The sequence below is a fragment of the Oncorhynchus keta genome, unplaced genomic scaffold (assembly GCF_023373465.1).
Source record: "Oncorhynchus keta strain PuntledgeMale-10-30-2019 unplaced genomic scaffold, Oket_V2 Un_contig_406_pilon_pilon, whole genome shotgun sequence".
In the NCBI taxonomy this organism is placed as follows: domain Eukaryota; kingdom Metazoa; phylum Chordata; class Actinopteri; order Salmoniformes; family Salmonidae; genus Oncorhynchus; species Oncorhynchus keta.
In genome coordinates, this window is record NW_026287584.1 from 99,156 (window position 1) to 122,165 (window position 23,010).

Genomic DNA, 23,010 nt, shown 5'->3' on the forward strand with positions numbered 1-23,010 from the left:
CAGGATATAACCTACTGTAGCTGGGAGGACAAGAGATCTGGACTGTTACTACAGGATATAACCTACTATAGCTAGAGGACAAGAGATCTGGACTGTGACTACAGGATATAACCTACTGTAGCTGGGAGGACAAGAGATCTGGACTGTGACTACAGGATATAACCTACTGTAGCTAGAGGACAAGAGATCTGGACTGTTACTACAGGATATAACCTACTATAGCTAGAGGACAAGAGATCTGGACTGTGACTACAGGATATAACCTACTATAGCTAGAGGACAAGAGATCTGGACTGTGACTACAGGATATAACCTACTATAGCTAGAGGACAAGAGATCTGGACTGTGACTACAGGATATAACCTACTATAGCTAGAGGACAAGAGATCTGGACTGTGACTACAGGATATAACCTACTGTAGCTGGGAGGACAAGAGATCTGGACTGTTACTACAGGATATAACCTACTATAGCTAGAGGACAAGAGATCTGGACTGTGACTACAGGATATAACCTACTGTAGCTGGGAGGACAAGAGATCTGGACTGTGACTACAGGATATAACCTACTGTAGCTAGAGGACAAGAGATCTGGACTGTGACTACAGGATATAACCTACTATAGCTAGAGGACAAGAGATCTGGACTGTGACTACAGGATATAACCTACTGTAGCTGGGAGGACAAGAGATCTGGACTGTTACTACAGGATATAACCTACTATAGCTAGAGGACAAGAGATCTGGACTGTGACTACAGGATATAACCTACTATAGCTAGAGGACAAGAGATCTGGACTGTGACTACAGGATATAACCTACTATAGCTAGAGGACAAGAGATCTGGACTGTGACTACAGGATATAACCTACTGTAGCTAGAGGACAAGAGATCTGGACTGTGACTACAGGATATAACCTACTGTAGCTGGGAGGACAAGAGATCTGGACTGTTACTACAGGATATAACCTACTATAGCTAGAGGACAAGAGATCTGGACTGTGACTACAGGATATAACCTACTATAGCTAGAGGACAAGAGATCTGGACTGTGACTACAGGATATAACCTACTGTAACTAGAGGACAAGAGATCTGGACTGTGACTACAGGATATAACCTACTGTAACTAGAGGACAAGAGATCTGGACTGTGACTACAGAATATAACCTACTGTAACTAGAGGACAAGAGATCTGGACTGTGACTACAGGATATAACCTACTGTAGCTAGAGGACAAGAGATCTGGACGGTGTTGGTTTGTGTAGGTGGACTGGTGTACATGTAGGCCCAGGTCTGTCAATGTGGTTTCAGTGTCTATGTTGTTCCTTTTCCTCTGCTCAGCAGTCACCACTCTCTGTAAACAGGAAGCAGCTCAAACACCTCCTCAACCCTCAAACAGCTCCTCAAACAGCTCCTCAAACAGCTCCTCAAGCCTCAAACAGCACCTCAATCCTCAAACAGCTCCTCAAACAGCTCCTCAAACCTCAAACAGCTCCTCAAACAGCTCCTCAAACACCTCCTCAACCCTCAAACAGCTCCTCAAACAGCTCCTCAAACAGCTCCTCAAGCCTCAAACAGCACCTCAATCCTCAAACAGCTCCTCAAACCTCAAACAGCTCCTCAAACAGCTCCTCAAACAGCTCCTCCAGCCTCAAACAGCTCCTCAATCCTCAAACAGCTCCTCAAACAGCTCCTCAAACAGCACCTCAATCCTCAAACAGCTCCTCAAACAGCACCTCAATCCCCAAACAGCTCCTCAAACAGCACCTCAATCCTCAAACAGCTCCTCAAACAGCTCCTCAAACCTCAAATAGCTCCTTCGTTGCTGCTGGAGTGAAACATGTTTTTATAAGCTCAATCATTGCACAACAATCCGAAATGCAATCGCGTGTTAAAAACTTCTTAAGGATGACGCAGAATACAGTTCCCGTGCAGGAACATCACTCAGCGGAATTTCAGAGCGCCACCTATAGTTTTTGATAAAACTCAAACTTTCATTAAACTTTCATTAAAATACACATTCAAGGTAGTGAATTAAAGCTACACTCGTTGTGAATCTATCCACCAAGTCAGATTTGTAAAATGCTTTTCGGCGAAAGCATGAGAAGCTATTATCTGATAGCATGTACCCCCAAAATACTGCAACGTCACCTAACACGACAGATTTTGCGGTAGCCGGCGCATTCTATTGGATACAACCAATAGAATGTTATGTGGAGGATACAACCAACAGAATGTTATGTGGAGGATACAACCAACAGAATGTTATGTGGAGGATACAACCAACAGAATGTTATGTGGAGGATACAACCAACAGAATGTTATGTGGGGATACAACCAACAGAATGTTATGTGGAGGATACAACCAATAGAATGTTATGTGGAGGATACAACCAATAGAATGTTATGTGGGGATACAACCAACAGAATGTTATGTGGGGATACAACCAATAGAATGTTATGTGGAGGATACAACCAATAGAATGTTATGTGGGGATACAACCGACATAATGTTATGTGGGGATACAACCAACAGAATGTTATGTGGGGATACAACCAACAGAATGTTATGTGGAGGATACAACCAACAGAATGTTATGTGGAGGATACAACCAACAGAATGTTATGTGGAGGATACAACCAATAGAATGTTATGTGGGGATACAACCAACAGAATGTTATGTGGGGATACAACCAACAGAATGTTATGTGGGGATACAACCAACAGAATGTTATGTGGGGATACAACCAACAGAATGTTATGTGGAGGATACAACCAACAGAATGTTATGTGGAGGATACAACCAACAGAATGTTATGTGGAGGATACAACCAATAGAATGTTATGTGGGGATACAACCGACATAATGTTATGTGGAGGATACAACCAATAGAATGTTATGTGGAGGATACAACCAACAGAATGTTATGTGGAGGATACAACCAATAGAATGTTATGTGGGGATACAACCAACAGAATGTTATGGGGATACAACCAACAGAATGTTATGTGGGGATACAACCAACAGAATGTTATGTGGGGATACAACCAACAGAATGTTATGTGGAGGATACAACCAATAGAATGTTATGTGGAGGATACAACCAACAGAATGTTATGTGGGGATACAACCAACAGAATGTAGAATGTTATGTGGAGGATACAACCAATAGAATGTTATGTGGGGATACAACCAACAGAATGTTATGTGGAGAATGTTATGTGGGGATACAACCAATGGAATGTTATGTGGAGGATACAACCAATAGAATGTTTATGTGGGGATACAATAGAATGTTATGTGGGGATACAACCAATAGAATGTTATGTGGGGATACAACCAATAGAATGTTATGTGGGGATACAACCAGAATGTTAGAGGATACAACCAACAGAATGTTATGTGGGGATACAACAGAATATGTGGGGATACAACCAACAGAATGTTATGTGGGGATACAACCAATAGAATGTTATGTGGAGGATACAACCAATAGATGTTATACAACCAACAGAATGTTATGTGGGGATTGGAGGATACAACCAACAGAATGTTATGTGGGGATACAACCAACAGAATGTTATGTGGAGGATACAACAGAATGTTATGTGGAGGATACAACCAACAGAATGTTATGTGGGGATACAACCAACAGAATGTTATGTGGAGGATACAACCAATAGAATGTTATGTGGAGGATACAACCAATAGAATGTTATGTGGAGGATACAACAACAGAATGTTATGTGGAGAATGTTATGTGGAGGATACAACCAACAGAATGTTATGTGGAGGATACAACAATGGAGGATACAACCAACAGAATGTTATGTGGGGATACAACCAACAGAATGTTATGTGGGGGATACAACCAACAGAATGTTATGTGGGGATACAACCAATAGAATGTTATGTGGAGGATACAACCAATAGAATGTTATGTGGAGGATACAACCAATAGAATGTTATGTGGAGGATACAACCAATAGAATGTTATGTGGGGATACAACCAATAGAATGTTATGTGGGGATACAACCAATAGAATGTTATGTGGGGATACAACCAATAGAATGTTATGTGGGGATACAACCAATAGAATGTTATGTGGAGGATACAACCAATAGAATGTTATGTGGGGATACAACCAACAGAATGTTATGTGGGGATACAACCAACAGAATGTTATGTGGAGGATACAACCAATAGAATGTTATGTGGAGGATACAACCAACAGAATGTTATGTGGAGGATACAACCAACAGAATGTTATGTGGAGGATACAACCAACAGAATGTTATGTGGAGGATACAACCAACAGAATGTTATGTGGGGATACAACCAACAGAATGTTATGTGGAGGATACAACCAATAGAATGTTATGTGGAGGATACAACCAACAGAATGTTATGTGGGGATACAACCGACATAATGTTATGTGGGGATACAACCGACATAATGTTATGTGGAGGATACAACCAACAGAATGTTATGTGGGGATACAACCGACATAATGTTATGTGGAGGATACAACCAACAGAATGTTATGTGGGGATACAACCGACATAATGTTATGTGGAGGATACAACCAACAGAATGTTATGTGGGGATACAACCAACAGAATGTTATGTGGAGGATACAACCAACAGAATGTTATGTGGGGATACAACCGACATAATGTTATGTGGAGGATACAACCAATAGAATGTTATGTGGAGGATACAACCAATAGAATGTTATGTGGGGATACAACCAATGGAATGTTATGTGGAGATACAACCAATAGAATGTTATGTGGGGATACAACAATAGAATATTATGTGGAGGATACAACCAATAGAATGTTATGTGGGGATACAACCAATAGAATGTTATGTGGGGATACAACAATAGAATATTATGTGGGGATACAACAATAGAATATTATGTGGGGATACAACAATAGAATATTATGTGGGGGATACAACCATCCCAGTTGTCCAGGTTTGGCTGTGAAGAGACAGAATCATTACATCACTTGTTTTGGTACTGTTCATATTAGAGGTCCTTCTGTAGCTCATTTGGTAGAGCATGGCGCTTGTAACGCCAGGGTAGTGGGTTTGATTCCCGGGACCACCCATACGTAGAATGTATGCACACATGACTGACTGTAAGTCGCTTTGGATAAAAGCGTCTGCTAAATGGCATATGTTATATTATTATTAGGTCAGCCGATTAATCGGAATGGCCGATTAATTAGGGCTGATTTCAAGTTTTCATAACAATCGGAAATCTGTATTTTTGGACGCCGATTTTGCCGATTTTTATTTTTATTCGATTTTTATATTTTATTCTTAAATATATATATATATATTCACAACTTGATTTAACTAGGCAAGTCAGTTAAGAACACTTTCTTATTTTCAATGACGGCCTAGGAACGGTGAGTTAACTGCCTTGTTCAGGGGCAGAACGACAGATTTTTACCTTGTCACCTCAGGGATTCAATCTTGCAACCTTACGGTTAACTAGTCCAACGCTCTAACCACCTGCCTCACGAGGAGCCTGCCTGTTACGCGAATGCAGTAAGATATATTGTATATATATATATATATTTAAACCTGCATATTTAGCTAAAAGAAATCCAGGTTAGGAGGCAATATTAACCAGGTGAAATTGTGTCACTTCTCTTGCGTTCATTGCACGCAGAGTCAGGGTATATGCAACAGTTTGGGCCGCTTGGCTCGTTGCGAAATAATTTGCCAGAATTTTACGTAATCATGACATAACATTGAAGGTTGTACAATATAACAAGAATATTTAGACTTAGGGTTGCAACCCGTTAGATAAAATACCGAACGGTTCTGTATTTCACTGAAAGAATAAACTTTTTGTTTTCGAAATTATAGTTTCTGGATTCAACCATATTAATGACCTAAGGCTCGTATTTCTGTGTGTTATTATGTTATAATTAAGTCTATGATTTGATAGCGCAGTCTGACTGAGCGATGATAGGCACCAGCAGGCTCATAAGCATTCATTCAAACAGCACTTTCGTGCGTTTTGCCAGCAGCTCTTCGCAATGCTTCAAGCATTGCGCTGTTAATGACTTCAAGCCTATCATCTCCCGAGATTAGGCTGGTGTAACTGATGTGAAATAGCTAGCTAGTTAGCGGGGTGCGCGCTAATAGTGTTTCACATGTCACTTGCTCTGAGACTTGGAGTAGTTGTTCCCCTTGCAGCTTTTGTGGAGCGATGGGTAACGATGCTTCGAGGGTGGCTGTTGTTGATGTGTTCCTGGTTCGAGTCCAGGTAGCGGCGAGGAGAGATGGAAGCTATACTGTTACACTGACAATACTAAAGTGCCTATAAGAACATCCAGTCAAAGGTTAATCAAAGGTTAATCAAATTAATCAAAGGTTAATGAAATACAAATCGTATAGAGAGAAATAGTCCTATAATTCCTAGAATAACTATAACCTAAAACTTCTTACCTGGGAATATTGAAGACTCATGTTAAAAGGAACCACCAGCTTTCATATGTTCTCATGTTCTGAGCAAGGAACTGAAACGTTAGCTTTCTTACATGGCACATATTGCACTTTTACTTTCTTCTCCAACACTTTGTTTTTGCATTATTTAAACCAAATTGAACATGTTTAATTATTTATTTGAGGCTAAATTGATTTTATTGATGTATTATATTAAGTTAAAATAAGTGTTAATTCAGTATTGTTGCAACTGTCATTATTACAAAAAAATAAAAAATAATGTCTGATTAATTGGTATCGTCTTTTTTGGTCCTCCAATAATCTGCATCGGTATCGGCGTTGAAAAATCATAATCAGTCGACCTCTAGTTCAATATGTCTAGCTTGGTGTTTGGTCGCAGGTTCAGGAACGGCTGAGAAATCACAACATTAACCTGGAGCTAAGTCTGCAGATTGTACTACTGGGTGATCTGAAAGCCATAGCCATTCAATGACTCGTATAATAATACTCTGAGTAAAAATGTTCATCTTTAATTTACTATCTGTAGAATCTATGAGAATAGAAAGGATCAGAACTTTTGTGAAACATCACAGCGCCGTTGAAAAATATTTGGCAAGTAGAAATCCAAACGGGATGGTTTTCAGAGATAAATTGAAAAATATATATATATATATATAAAAAATGCACCTTTATCTAACCAGGTAGGTCAGTTGAGAACACCTTTATCTAACCAGGTAGGTCAGTTGAGAACACCTTTATCTAACCAGGTAGGTCAGTTGAGAACACCTTTATCTAACCAGGTAGGTCAGTTGAGAACACCTTTATCTAACCAGGTAGGTCAGTTGAGAACACCTTTATCTAACCAGGTAGGTCAGTTGAGAACACCTTTATCTAACCAGGTAGGTCAGTTGAGAACACCTTTATCTAACCAGGTAGGTCAGTTGAGAACACCTTTATCTAACCAGGTAGGCTAGTTGAGAACACCTTTATCTAACCAGGTAGGCCAGTTGAGAACACCTTTATCTAACCAGGTAGGCCAGTTGAGAACACCTTTATCTAACCAGGTAGGCCAGTTGAGAACACCTTTATCTAACCAGGTAGGCCAGTTGAGAACACCTTTATCTAACCAGGTAGGCCAGTTGAGAACACCTTTATCTAACCAGGTAGGCCAGTTGAGAACACCTTTATTTCACCAGGTAGGCCAGTTGAGAACACCTTTATTTCACCAGGTAGGCCAGAACAAGTTCTCATTTACAACTGGGACCTGGCCAAGATAAAGCAAAGCAGTGGTACACAAACAACAACACAGAGTTACACATGGAATAAACAAACAGAGACAATAACACAATAGAAAAAGTCTATATGCAGTGTGTGTAAATTGCGTGGGGAGGTAAGGCAATACATAGGCCATAGTAGCGAAGTAATTACAATTTAGCAAATTAACACTGAAGTGATAAATGTGCAGATGATGATGATGTGCAAGTAGAAATACTGGTGTGCAGAGGGGGCAGAAAAGTAAATAAAAACAAAATGGGGATGAGGTAGGGAGATTGGGTGGGCTATTTACAGATGGGCTATGTACAGCTGCAGCGATCGTATAGCTGCTCAGATAGCTGATGTTTAAAGTTAGTGAGGGAAATATAAGTCTCCAACTTCAGAGATTTTTGCAATTCGTTTCAGTCATTGGCAGCAGAGAACTGGAAGGAAAGGCGGCCAAAGGGGGTGTTGGCTTTGGGGATGACCAGTGAGATATACCTGCTGGAGAGCGTGCTACGGGTGGGTGCTGTTGATGGGAAGGGTTGAGGGTAGCTGAAGGGTGGGACTAAAATAATAGATAACTAGTGTGAAATGTGCCATGTGTTTAATGTAGATAGTATGTATCAACTAGAAGTAGAAGCCTAAGTATTGTTGACCATTAATTTACTCCAATTAGGGGAGGGGTGGTAGGGTTAAGGGAAAATAATACAATAGAATGTTTGTTAAAAAAAATGTATAGGGGATTGGAAATGATACAGACAATTACATTAAAAGAACCCACACTCTATCTGCAGTATTACAGCTGATCTTCCCCTGAAAATAAATAATCATTATTTGCTGCCGGTCAAATGTCCGGAGCCACATTTTCCTAACGGAAACCCTGGTGTGTGTGTTGGCATCGTCATTGTTGTTGAGAGCAGAGGATGTCGTCCTTGGAGACCTCTCTGTTTCGGCATACGCTAGCCTCTGACACACACTTACACAGGCGCGCACACACACACACACACTTGTGGACTGTGAACAGACAGCTGGGCTGGCACACAAGCTCATACTCGAACACACACATGCCTCCACAACACACACACAACAGACATACTGCCATGGCCTAACTGCTTGCTGATGGCCAGACAGCTGTTGCTACAACAGTTACACAGCCAACTCCTTTCAGATCTCCTCTTCTACCACCCTTTCTCTCTCTTCTCTCTCTCTTCTCTCTCTCCCTCCATCTCTCTCTCTTTCTTTCTTTCTCTCTCTCTCTCTCTCTCTCTCTCTCTCTCTCTCTCTCTCTCTCTCTCTCTCTCTCTCTCTCTCTCGCTCTCTCTCCCAGCTCCTAGTGTGGTTGCCATGGTGGTTCTGTGAAGAGTGGTTGCTGGGCTGTGGACAGAGAAAGAGAGAGAGAAGGATGAAGGGAGGTTCTACAGCCATTCTGAGCTGACTTTACATGCTCAGAATGGCCTGACTGTGCTGAAATGGAACTCCTCCACCATGTTTAGTTCCAGAACAGTGGAGCTGTTTATTATCTGTGTTAAGGTACCATACGAGTGTGTGGAGAGAGGACTGTCCTCTACACTCCTACGCTCCTGATATCCTAACACTTCAAATACTCCTACACCCCGAGTGTGCCCCTCTGTCTCTCTCCTTCCTCAGGAATGGTATTTATACAGACAGAATGGAAACAGGGCAGCGTGGGAGAGGAGGAGTGAATGCAGGGGAGAAAGGAAAGGAGGGTGTTGCCTGAGACTGGTTTCTGTAGTGCTGTTGGGGCTAGGTGGAGGACAGGAGATGAGAGGAGAGAAGAAGGGAGGAGAGGAGAGAATAAGGTAGGAGAGGAGAGAAGGGAGAGAGGAGAGGAGAGAATAATGGAAGAGAGGAGAGAAGAAGAGACGAAGGGAGGAGAGAATAAGGGAGGAGAGGAGAGAAGAAGGGAGGAGAGGAGAGAAGAAGGGAGGAGAGGAGAGAAGAAGGTAGGAGAGGAGAGAAGGGAGAGAGGAGAGGAGAGAATAAGGGAGGAGAGGAGAGAAGAAGAGAGGAAGGGAGGAGAGAGTAAGGGAGGAGAGGAGAGGATAAGGGAGGAGCGGAGAGAAGAAGAGAGGAGAGAAGGGAGGAGAGGGGTTCTAGAGAGTGATGTCATAGCAGGCGTCAGGGTTTGTGGTTTTGACAGGCATAGCTGGAGCGGCCTGTTAATCACCATGATAATCATGAAGTACAGTCAGTCTCAGCTGGCACACAGTAGACGGACAGACAGAAAAACAAGTCTAGTTCTACCTTCCATTGACACAGTCATACCTGGACGACTGTCTCACTGTGCTGGGGCTACACATGACATGTATGTAGTCTGAAGAACGCCTCAGTGCCTTTAGGAAACATCACATCTCAGTGACATATGAGCGTCTAACGGTTGATGATTTATGTTTAAGCGTGTTTATATGACATTATATGTTGTTTTGAGCGGATGCGTTTGGGTGACATAACATGTATGTTGTTGTAGCATGTTGATGCTCTTTACCACTGCGCGCGTGGGTCTGTGTTTATGCAGATGTGAAAGAGAACATAGTATGTACCAAAGCTAAATCAGTCTGTGTGGCACGTGCAAGTGCTTGTCCATGTGTGTGTGAGAGCAGAGAATGTGTAATATGTTGTGTGTAATATGTCAGACAGACATTATATGCAGTGCCTTGCGAAAGTATTCGGCCCCCTTGAACTTTGCGACCTTTTGCCACATTTCAGGCTTCAAACATAAAGATATAAAACTGTATTTTTTTGTGAAGAATCAACAACAAGTGGGACACAATCATGAAGTGGAACAACATTTATTGGATATTTAAAAAAAATAATAAAAATAAAAAAAACTGAAAAATTGGGCGTCGCAAAGTTCAAGGGGGCCGAATACTTTCGCAAGGCACTGTAATGTTTTGAGGCTCTCTGTTAGTGCCCTCTATTCTTTGTTAGAGCTCTCTACTCTCTGTTAGAGCTCTCTACTCTCTGTTAGTGCTCTCTACTCTCTGTTAGAGCTCTCTACTCTCTGTTAGTGCTATCTACTCTCTGTTAGTGCTCTGTACTCTCTGTTAGGGCTCTCTACTCTCTGTTAGAGGTCTCTACTCTCTGTTAGAGCTCTCTACTCTCTGTTAGAGCTCTCTACTCTCTGTTAGAGCTCTCTACTCTCCGTTAGTGCTCTCTACTCTCCGTTAGGGCTCTCTACTCTCTGTTAGAGCTCTCCACTCTCTGTTAGAGCTCTCTACTCTCTGTTAGAGCTCTCTACTCTCTGTTAGAGCTCTCTACTCTCTGTTAGAGCTCTCTACTCTCTGTTACGCTCTTTTAGAGCCCTCTCTACTCTCTGTTAGAGGTCTCTACTCTCTGTTAGAGGTCTCTACTCTCCGTTAGTGCTCTCTACTCTCTGTTAGAGCTCTCTTCTCTCTGTTAGAGCTCTCTACTCTCTGTTAGTGCTCTCTACTCTCTGTTAGAGCTCTCTACTCTCTGTTAGAGCTCTCTACTCTCTGTTAGAGCTCTCTACTCTCTGTTAGAGCTCTCTACTCTCTGTTAGTGCTCTCTACTCTCTGTTAGAGCTCTCTACTCTCTGTTAGTGCTCTCTACTCTCTGTTAGAGCCCTCTACTCTCTGTTAGAGCTCTCTACTCTCTGTTTGGTAGACCTGGCTCTGCTTTCTCTGCTATCTTAGAGCTCTCTATCTCTGTTATTTGTCACTCTACTCTCTGTTAGCAGATGTTAAATGCTGTTAGTAGCTCTCTCTCTGTTCCGACAATGCAGTGATAACCAACAAGTAATCTAACTAACAATTCTACTGTTCTGTTAGAATATGTACATAAGGATATATGCTGAGCTGCTACTCTACAGTATATACTCTGTTAGAGCTCTCTACATAAGGATGCTCTGTTAGAGTGTATTTATCTACTCTCTGTTAGTGCTCTCTATATCTCTGTTAAAGTGGAGTGCTCTCTACTCTCTGTTAGTTGGGCTCTCTACTCTCTGTTAGCAGCCACTCACACTCTGGCTGTTTAACTCTGTTAGCTGTTTTTCTACTCTCTGTTAGAGCCCTCTACTCTCTGTTAGAGCTATCTACTCTCCGTGGAATGTGTTGTTGGTAGACCTGGCTGTCTGCTTTGGAGAGGAGCCTAGTGACTGCTATCTGCTGCACTGTTATTAACACTTCACACACCTGACCTCACACACACACAAAGCACACTTACACAGACAGACACACAAATATATACACACACTCACTGGGCTAGAGAACGCAAACTGGCAGGAGGTTCAGTGAGCCACTGGCTTGAGAAGATGGGGAGGGAGGGAGAATTAGAGAGATGCATGGACATCCTCCTATCATTGGTACTAGATAGGGTGATGTTTTGTGATGCCTGCCTGGGTCTGGAGGGAGGGATGGGATGCAGGTTAGTGATGATTGCCAGGCAGTGTAGCAGTGTATTTATAGATGCTCTCCTTGCTTGTTCTTCTCTAATCTTCACATTACACTACAACTGAAACATTTTCTAGCTCTGCATCACAGAGCATGGTGTGTGTGTCGAGGGGGTTACACACACACACACACACACACACACACACACACACACACACACACACACACACACACACACACACACACACACACACACACACACACACACACACACACACACACAGCCCACTTGGCACACACTGGTTGAATTAACGTTGTTTCCATATAATTTAAATTAAATGACTTTGAACCAACGTGGAATAGACGTTGACTTGACGTCTGTTCCCAGTGGCAGATCTCTTTGCCATCAGACGCTGAAGGACGACATTATCTGCTACAGTGGAAACCCAATGCCTCGCATTCACACATTCTGTCAGGATAAAGCCCCACTAGACCAGACTGATGTCTCGGTTGTATGTAGGCCAAGAACCAGACTGTGGTTCTGGAGGACGTCTTTCTCTCTCACTCTCTCTCTCTCTCTCTCTCTCTCTCTCTCTCTCTCTCTCTCTCTCTCTCTCTCTCTCTCTCTCTCTCTCTCTCTCTCTCTCTCTCTCTCTCTCTGTCTCTCTCTGTCTCTCTCTCTCTCTCTCTCTGTCTCTGTCTCTGTCTCTCTCTTTCTCTCTGTCTCTCTGTCTCTCTGTCTCTCTTTCTCTCTCTCTCTTTCTCTCTTTCTCTCTGTCTCTCTGTCTCTCTGTCTCTCTTTCTCTCTCTCTCTCTCTCTCTCTGTCTCTCTGTCTCTCTGTCTCTCTCTCTCTTTCTCTCTCTCTCTCTCTGTCTCTCTGTCTCTCTCTCTGTCTCTCTCTCTCTCTCTCTCTCTCTCTCTCTGTCTCTCTCTCTCTCTCTCTCTCTCTCTCTCTCTCTGTCTCTCTTTCTCTCTCTCTCTCTCTCTCTCTCTCTCTCTCTCTCTCTCTCTCTCTCTCTCTGTCTCTGTCTCTGTCTCTCTCTCTCTCTCTCTCTCTCTCTCTCTCTCTCTCTCTGTCTCTCTCAGTCTCTGTCTCGCTCTCTCTCTGTCTCTCTCTTTCTCTCTGTCTCTCTCTCGCTCTCTCTCTCTGTCTCTCAGTCTCTGTCTCTCTCTTTCTCTCTGTCTCCCTCTCTCTCTCTCTCTCTCTCTGTCTCTCTCAGTCTCTGTCTCTCTCTCTCTCTCTCTCTCTCTCTCTCTCTCTCTCTCTCTCTCTCTTTTCTCTCTCCCTCTCTCTGTCTCTCTTTCTCTTTCTCTCTCTGGGGAGGTTTATTTCTGTTTGTCAGAAATAGAAGATTAATCCCCTAAAATGAGCAGCTCTGAGAATCTTCAGCCCTCCCTCAATCCATTCCTCATGCGTCACTCCGGCCTCTCATCCTGCTGCTGGTTCTTGAGCCTCCAGTGTAGTGTGTGTGTGTGTGTGTGTGTGTGTGTGTGTGTGTGTGTGTGTGTGTGTGTGTGTGTGTGTGTGTGTGTGTGTGTGTGTGTGTGTGTGTGTGTGTGTGTGTGTGTGTGTGTGTGTGTGTGTGTGTGTGTGTGTGTGTGTGTGTGTCTTTGTACCATCACAGGTTCATCTTTGGCTGGATGTTATTTGTCTTCTTTGATTGAAATATATTTGAGCCCATTAGTCCATTGAAACCATAGAGGATTGGTCTTGGGAGGTGAGACATACTGAGGCTGCTGTGAAGCTGTGAGCAGTGAATCATGCTGATGACAGAGATGATCTGGATCCTGCTCTATGTTCTGAGTGATAGACAGCCAGGTGATATGATGTGATGGTGATGATGCATTTCCTGCCACAGAGGGAAGTGGTGAAGGAAGTGTGTGTTAGCCTGTTGAGTGACATGCCATCTGATCTCTCTTCCACTCCCCGTGACGCCGTTCGTTCTCTCTCTCTGGATGTGTGTGTCCCTGAGGTGTGATGGGAACACTGTGGCGGTGGGTTGGGTCAGGTCGGGTCCAGAGTGAGGGGTCAGGAACATGTGGTGTCCACACAGAGGAGAGGAGTGAGAGACAGATCACTGAACAGGGGCTTCCTGAGCCCTTCTGAACTCTCACACTGTAGAAGGCTGTAAACCACACGTCAGTGGACGTGTTGGTCTGAAGTCTGACGTAGCCACAGGTTTGGGGCTGAGTTAGTCCTGTTTCTTCACCTTAAACCACACTAGTCTTCTCATGGTCTTGCCAGTGGGGCGACACTTGGACTCAGGTCTGTATTGTCTGTGTCTGTATGTGTGAGGGAGTTGCTTGAAGACTGACCAATGTGTTTCTGTGTCTCCAGGGAGCATGTTTGAGTGACAAGCGAAGGAGGAAGTGGGATCTCTGAAGCTCCTCCCCCTGCTGGTGGAGCCTCTGTACATCTGGACCAGAGACCCCTTTACTCAGCAGGACAGGTACAGCTTTGTGTGTGTGTGAGAGAGGACCAGTTATATGTTAGTTTTACTACTACAGCTTTGTGTGTGTGAGAGAGAGGACCAGTTCTGTTAGTTTTACTACTACAGCTTTGTGTGTGTGTGAGAGGGGACCAGTTATATGTTAGTTTTACTACTACAGCTTTGTGTGTGTGAGAGAGAGGACCAGTTATATGTTAGTTTTACTACTACAGCTTTGTGTGTGTGTGAGAGAGGACCAGTTATATGTTAGTTTTACTACTACAGCTTTGTGTGTGTGTGAGAGAGGACCAGTTATGTTAGTTTTACTACTACAGCTTTGTGTGTGTGTGAGAGAGGACCAGTTATATGTTAGTTTTACTACTACAGCTTTGTGTGTGTGTGAGAGAGGACCAGTTATATGTTAGTTTTACTACTACAGCTTTGTGTGTGTGAGAGAGGACCAGTTATATGTTAGTTTTACTACTACAGCTTTGTGTGTGTGTGAGAGAGGACCAGTTATATGTTAGTTTTACTACTACAGCTTTGTGTGTGTGTGAGAGAGGACCAGTTATATGTTAGTTTTACTACTACAGCTTTGTGTGTGTGTGAGAGAGGACCAGTTATATATTAGTTTTACTACTACAGCTTTGTGTGTGTGAGAGAGAGGACCAGTTCTGTTAGTTTTACTACTACAGCTTTGTGTGTGTGTGAGAGAGGACCAGTTATATTAGTTTTACTACTACAGCTTTGTGTGTGTGTGAGAGAGGACCAGTTCTGTTAGTTTTACTACTACAGCTTTGTGTGTGTGTGAGAGAGGACCAGTTATATGTTAGTTTTACTACTACAGCTTTGTGTGTGTGTGAGAGAGGACCAGTTCTGTTAGTTTTACTACTACAGCTTTGTGTGTGTGTGAGAGAGGACCAGTTATATTAGTTTTACTACTACAGCTTTGTGTGTGTGTGAGAGGGGACCAGTTATATGTTAGTTTTACTACTACAGCTTTGTGTGTGTGTGAGAGAGGACCAGTTATATGTTAGTTTTACTACTACAGCTTTGTGTGTGTGTGAGAGGGGACCAGTTATGTTAGTTTTACTACTACAGCTTTGTGTGTGTGTGAGAGAGGACCAGTTATATGTTAGTTTTACTACTACAGCTTTGTGTGTGTGTGAGAGAGGACCAGTTATGTTAGTTTTACTACTACAGCTTTGTGTGTGTGTGAGAGAGGACCAGTTCTGTTAGTTTTACTACTACAGCTTTGTGTGTGTGTGAGAGAGGACCAGTTATGTTAGTTTTACTACTACAGCTTTGTGTGTGTGAGAGAGAGGACCAGTTCTGTTAGTTTTACTACTACAGCTTTGTGTGTGTGTGAGAGAGGACCAGTTCTGTTAGTTTTACTACTACAGCTTTGTGTGTGTGTGAGAGAGGACCAGTTATATTAGTTTTACTACTACAGCTTTGTGTGTGTGTGAGAGGGGACCAGTTATATGTTAGTTTTACTACTACAGCTTTGTGTGTGTGTGAGAGAGAGGACCAGTTATATGTTAGTTTTACTACTACAGCTTTGTGTGTGTGTGAGAGAGGACCAGTTCTGTTAGTTTTACTACTACAGCTTTGTGTGTGTGTGAGAGAGAGGACCAGTTCTGTTAGTTTTACTACTACAGCTTTGTGTGTGTGTGAGAGGGGACCAGTTATATTAGTTTTACTACTACAGCTTTGTGTGTGTGTGAGAGAGGACCAGTTATATGTTAGTTTTACTACTACAGCTTTGTGTGTGTGTGAGAGAGGACCAGTTATATGTTAGTTTTACTACTACAGCTTTGTGTGTGTGTGTGAGAGGGGACCAGTTCTGTTAGTTTTACTACTACAGCTTTGTGTGTGTGTGAGAGAGGACCAGTTCTGTTAGTTTTACTACTACAGCTTTGTGTGTGTGTGAGAGAGGACCAGTTATATGTTAGTTTTACTACTACAGCTTTGTGTGTGTGTGAGAGGGGACCAGTTCTGTTAGTTTTACTACTACAGCTTTGTGTGTGTGTGAGAGAGGACCAGTTCTGTTAGTTTTACTACTACAGCTTTGTGTGTGTGTGAGAGAGAGGACCAGTTCTGTTAGTTTTACTACTACAGCTTTGTGTGTGTGTGAGAGAGGACCAGTTATATGTTAGTTTTACTACTACAGCTTTGTGTGTGTGTGAGAGAGAGGACCAGTTATATTAGTTTTACTACTACAGCTTTGTGTGTGTGTGAGAGGGGACCAGTTCTGTTAGTTTTACTACTACAGCTTTGTGTGTGTGTGAGAGAGGACCAGTTATATGTTAGTTTTACTACTACAGCTTTGTGTGTGTGTGAGAGGGGACCATGTTAGTTTTACTACTACAGCTTTGTGTGTGTGTGAGAGGGGACCAGTTATGTTAGTTTTACTACTACAGCTTTGTGTGTGTGTGAGAGAGGACCAGTTATGTTAGTTTTACTACTACAGCTTTGTGTGTGTGTGAGAGAGGACCAGTTATATGTTAGTTTTACTACTACAGCTTTCACATGGCTAAACTGTAGTCATCCGACATTGACTGGACCAGGTCAATATGACACAGAGGGACTGATAGAAGTCTGCTGGGTCAAACTGCTCACAGAGATGCTTGTGTGATTTGATCGTGTGTGTGTGTGTGTGTGTGTGTGTGTGTGTGTGTGTGTGTGTGTGTGTGTGTGTGTGTGTGTGTGTGTGTGTGTGTGTGTGTGTGTGTGTGTGTGTGTGTGTGTGTGTGTGTGTGTGTGTGTGTGTGTGTGTGTGTGTGTGTGTGTGTGTGTGTGTGTGTGCGTGCAAAGCCTCAGAGATGTAGTCACCACGCCCCAATTACAAGTTGTGTTAAAAGAGCAATTACACAGGATTCATAGAGGCCAGGGGGAGGAGGGGAGCTGTGGTTTATAAGACTGGTTGGGTGTGTGTTGGTGCTAGGAAACACCCTCACAGTGACAGTAATGTGTATTGATTCCAGTCCTAAAATGCCTGAGTGATTTGAGATTGAAGTGTTTCATTCCACTTTGCATTGGTGCCAAGCTTTGCATCAGTAATCAATTTGACAGTGCTTTTATTTTGCCTTTGTGGGCAGTTTCTCTCTCTTTACCCCTCCCTCTACCTCCCTCTCACTCCCTCTACCTCCCTCCCCCCTCCCTCCCCCTCCCTCCCTCACTCCCTCTACCCCCCCCCTCTACCTCCCCCTCCCCTACCTCCCCTCCCTTCCACCTCCTTCTACCCCCTCCCTTTCTACCTCCCCCCTCCCTCCCTACCTCCCTCTACCGCCTTCCCCCTCCTACCTCCCTCCCTTTCTACCTCCCTCCCTCCCTCCCTCTACCTCCCTCTACCTCCCCCTCCCTCTACCTCCCTCTACCGCCTTCCCCCTCCTTCTACCTACCTCCCTCCCTTTCTACCTCCCTCTACCTCCCCTCCCTTTACCTCCCCTACCGCCTTCCCCTCCTTCTACCTCCCTCCCTTTCTACCTCCCTCTACCTCCCCTCCCTTTACCTCCCTCTACCCCTCCCCTCCTTCTACCTCCCTCCCTTTCTACCTCCCCCTCCCCTCCCTCCCCCTCCCTACCTCCCTCTACCTCCCCCTCCTTCTACCTCCCTCCCTTTCTACCTCCCCCTCCCTCTCCCTCCCCCTCCCTCTACCTCCCTCTACCGCCTTCCCCTCCTTCTCCTCCCTCCCTTCTACCTCCCTCTACCTCCCCCTCCCTTTCTACCGCCTCCCCCCCTTCTACCTACCTCCCTCCCTTTCTACCTCCCTCCCTCTACCGCCTTCCCCTCCTTCTACCTCCCTCCCTTTCTACCTCCCTCCCTCCCCTCCCTCTACCTCCCTCTACCGCCTTCTCCCTCCTTCTACCTCCCTCCCTTTCTACCTCCCCCTCCCCTCCCTCCCCTCCCTCTACCTCCCCACCTTCCCCCTCCTTCTACCTCCCTCCCTTTCTACCTCCCTCTACCTCCCCCTCCCTTTACCTCCCTCTACCGCCTTCCACCTCCTTCTACCTCCCTCCCTTTCTACCTCCCTCTACCTCCCCCTCCCTTTACCTCCCTCTACCACCTTCCCCCTCCTTCTATCTCCCTTTCTACCTCCCTCTACCTCCCCCTCCCTTTACCTCCCTCTACCGCCTTCCACCTCCTTCTACCTCCCTCCCTTTCTACCTCCCTCTACCTCCCCCTCCCTTTACCTCCCTCTACCGCCTTCCCCCTCCTTCTACCTCCCTCCCTCTCTAACTCCCTCTACCTCCCTCCCTCCCTCCCCTCCCTCTACTGCCTTCCCCCTCCCTCCCCCTCCCTCCTTCTACCTCCCTCTCTCCCTCCTCCCCCCCCTCACTCTCCCTCCCCTCCTTCTACCTCCCTCTACCTCCCCCTCCCTTTCTACCTCCCTCTACCTCCCCCTCCCTCTCCCTCCCCCTCCCTCTACCTCCCTCTACTGCCTTCCCCTCCTTCTCCCCTCCCCCTCCCTTTCTACCTCCCTCTACCTCCCCCTTTCCCTTTACCTCCCTCCCTACCTTCCCCTTCCCCTCCCTTTCTACCTCCCTCTACCTCCCCCTCCCTTTACCTCCCTCTACCGCCTTCCCCCTCCTTCTACCTCCCTCCCTTTCTACCTCCCTCTACCTCCCCCTCCCTTTACCTCCCTCTACCACCTTCCCCCTCCTTCTACCTCCCTCCCTTTCTACCTCCCTCTACCTCCCCCTCCCTTTACCTCCCTCTACCGCCTTCCACCTCCTTCTACCTCCCTCCCTTTCTACCTCCCTCTACCTCCCCCTCCCTTTACCTTCCTCTACCGCCTTCAGAAGTGTGTGTGTGTGTGTTAGGGCTGTGACGCTCCTGGAATTTCAGATGACAGTAATTGGTCAGTCAAACAACTGTGTCTCCGTAATAACCGTCCAAATAGCAAAAAATAATCATTGGGGGACACATTTTCTCCTCTCCTCTGCATGTGCTGCCATAGAAATAGAATGAGTAGAATGGGCATAATGGGTGGACTGGCAGGAATTGCGTACCCATAGGAGCAAAACAGGAAGTAAAAACAGGAAGTAAAAACAGGAAGTAAAAGCAGGAAATATACTCTGTGATTTGCTGATTCAACTCAAGTGACTAGGGATGTGCATCTCTCCTTACAAGCACGATTTGACACACATCTAGATACATGGGCTCCGATATGATACAGGAACGATATACGTTTGAAACCAAAAGTATCGGTGTGATTCGGTTTGAATAGGGGAAGGAATTGATGTGATTGTGTTCGATACCATTCGATCCATTAACATCTGTTGCATGAACACATTCATTCTATTGCATAGCTTTGGGTTTGAAAAGTGAATGGTTTTGACGGTTTGCAAAGTTCCGGAGGAGAGCTGGTGTTCTCCTGCTCAGACTCAGACCACAGGCCTACAGTGCAGCTGTCCTAGTTAGGAAATTACAACTTTATCATGTTCATGTAAAAATGAAAGCAAAACTACCAAAATAATGTGTCATGGTGAATCTGTCCATCTAAAAGCCCAATCAGCAGTAAGATGTGCAGTCTGTAGGATGTGAGTTGTGTCCACTCTGGTAGCCTACACAAATCTGTCAGTAAAACACCCTTTTCTACTGTGCATTTGGTAACAATGACCCAGCAAATGACATTGTCACCCAACTAATAAAGCCTATGATTTGACATTGCGAGAGCCATTTTCCATGCGTTTGAATGCTGAAGGCGCCGTGCAGATATAGGAGTATTTGATCGGGGAGGTTCTGGTTGACGTGAGCAGCTGTGCTCTGTATGCACAGGTGGAATCTGACTTGGAGATCAATACGGTCATTTCCCTGCTTAGTTCAATAGGAGAAGACGCATCTATTAACTCACAAAAGATTCCAGATATTTTCAGAGGGGAAATAAAATGATGTGAGTAAACAACGTCAGTGAACTGGCGGTTCGAAACGTTTCAATGGTTTTTCTGACTGATTCATGCTACATTTGGATGGGTTTGGGCTCCACGGGCCGATGCACTCGTATCTTCAACATTTGAACCGGGGAACCATGCATATTTCAGTCAGCTGTTCATTCCCAACTCAGACTTGTTTTAGAATTGTTTTTATTACAAATAATTAATGGTTATGACGGTTCATTTATTTCCATGACTTCTTCATCCGTCATTTACATGGTAATTGTGCAAGTCCTAGTGTGTGTGTGTGTGTGTGTGTGTGTGTGTGTGTGTGTGTGTGTGTGTGTGTGTGTGTGTGTGTGTGTGTGTGTGTGTGTGTGTGTGTGTGTGCGTGCCTGGGCTGCTCACACAAACACACTATGATCATTTATGACCGTGTGTGTGTGCTTTTGTGTGCTTGATAATGCACTGGGTTCTAAATTCTGGTGTCATGACAACACACGCACACAGGACACACAGAGAATCCCATTGAGCACATTCCTCATAGCAACTCCATAAATCCTTGAGTAGTGAACATCTCCAAGCCTCAGAGGATCATTATTCTCTGGCTGTAACCCAGTAGTTGTGTAATCTCCCTCGAACGGAGGATTAAACCAGCGGAGGAAGGAGAGAGGAAGAGAGGAGGGGATCTCCTCTGTGAAGGCAAGTAGGGATGGCAACCACTCTGGAAAGGAGAAAACGTAATGGAGAGAGGGGAGGGGAGATGGGAGGGGGAGGGGAGATGAGAGAGGGGAGAGAGGAGAGGGTGGAGGGGATAGAGGGGAGGGGAGATGAGAGAGGGGAGGGGAGGGGAGATGAGGGGAGAGGGGGATGGGAGGGGGGAGGGGAGATGAGAGAGGGGAGGGGAGGGGAGATGAGAGAGGGGGGGGGAGGGGGAGGAGATGGAGAGGGGAGATGAGAGAGGGATGTTAATCGAAGGGAGGGGGAAATGGAGTGAAGATATGGAGATGAAAAAGGTAGAGTGAAAAGAAAGAGGGAGGGATTTGAGAGAGAGAGGGGGTTGTCTGTGTTGTGTCAGAGAGGCAGTCTATTTTTGTCAGAGACTAGAAATACTAACAAACTGAAAACTGAAATGTAATATAGACATACTCACTCACTCACTCACTCACTCACTCACTCACTCACTCACTCACTCACTCACTCACTCACTCACTCACTCACTCACTCTCACTCACTCACTCACTCACTCACTCATACACACACACACACAGAGTGAGCCAGAAGCCAACGTGAGCAGGGAAGAGATAGTGGGGTGTCCTCTGCCATCCCAGATTAGAAATACAGTCTGCAGAGAAGGCAAACTGAGGGACTGTGTGTGTGTGTGTGTGTGTGTGTGTGTGTGTGTGTGTGTGTGTGTGTGTGTGTGTGTGTGTGTGTGTGTGTGTGTGTGTGTGTGTGTGTGTGTGTGTGTGTGTGTGTGTGTGTGTGTGTGTGTGTGTGTGTGTGTGTGTGTGCTAGCGGTTGACTGATTAATCGGAATGGCCGATTAATTAGGGCAGATTTAAAGTTTTCATAACGATCAGAAATCTGGATTTTTGGGCGCCGATTTTGCAGATTCTAATTTTATTTTTATTTATTTTTATAATATTTTTTTTACACCTTTATTTAACTAGGAAAGTCAGTTAAGAACACATTCTTATTTTCAATGACGGCCTTGGAACGGTGGGTTAACTGCCTTGTTCAGGGGCAGAACGATAGATTTGTTCCTTGTCAACTTGGGGATTCGTCTTGCAACCTTACAGTTAACTAGTCCAATGTTCTAACCACCTGATTAGCACCTGAGGCTGCCTGTTACGTGGATGCAGTAAGCCAAGGTAAGTTGCTAGCTAGCATTAAACTTATCTTATAAAAACAATCAATCAACGACTGTCGTTGCTCCAACGTGTACCTAACCATAAACATCAATGCCTTTCTTAAAATCAATACACAGAAGTATATATTTTTAAACCTGCATATTTAGCTAAAAGAAATCCAGGTTAGCAGGCAATATTAACCAGGTGAAATTGTGTCACCTCTTGCGTTCATTACACGCAGAGTCAGGGTATATGCAACAGTTTGAGCCGCCTGGCTCTTTGCGAACTAATTTGCCAGAATTTTACGTAATTATGACATAACATTGAAGGTTGTGCAATGTAACAGGAATATTTAGACTTAGGGTTGCCACCCGTTAGATAAAATACGGAACGGAATAAACGTTTTGTTTTCGAGGTGATAGTTTCCGGATTTGGCCTAAGGCTCATATTTCTGTGTGTTTATTATAGTTAAGTCTGTGATTTGATATTTGATAGAGCAGTCTGACTGAGGGGTAGTAGGCAGCAGCAGCCTCGTAATAGTCAAAGGTATATGGTTTAGAGAGAAATAGTTGACGCGTTATAATTCCTGTAATAACTTGCGGCTGAACTTAAAAGGGGTTCATGTCTTCCACAGAGAATGTCTTGATCTACTTCCAATAAGGTCTGTGTTTGGTTCAGGCTTAAACCACCTCTGTTCATGTCTTCCATAGAGGATGTCTTGATCTACTTCCAATAAGGTCTGTGTTTGG

The 23,010-nt window shown here is 44.4% G+C and overlaps 1 protein-coding gene across 2 annotated transcripts in view; it reads left to right on the forward strand.

Annotated features, from left to right (window-relative positions):
* LOC127924438 (polypeptide N-acetylgalactosaminyltransferase 1-like) overlaps positions 1–23,010 on the forward strand; it is a 64,098-nt gene that overhangs the window by 16,927 nt on the left and 24,161 nt on the right. Inside the window, exon 2 of one of the 2 annotated variants that reach the window (XM_052509169.1) lies at positions 14,439–14,550. The gene's annotated coding sequence lies outside the window, so the exon portion shown is untranslated. Of the gene's footprint in view, positions 1–14,436; positions 14,551–23,010 lie in introns of both variants that reach the window. The other variant, XM_052509170.1, reaches the window with a different exon arrangement.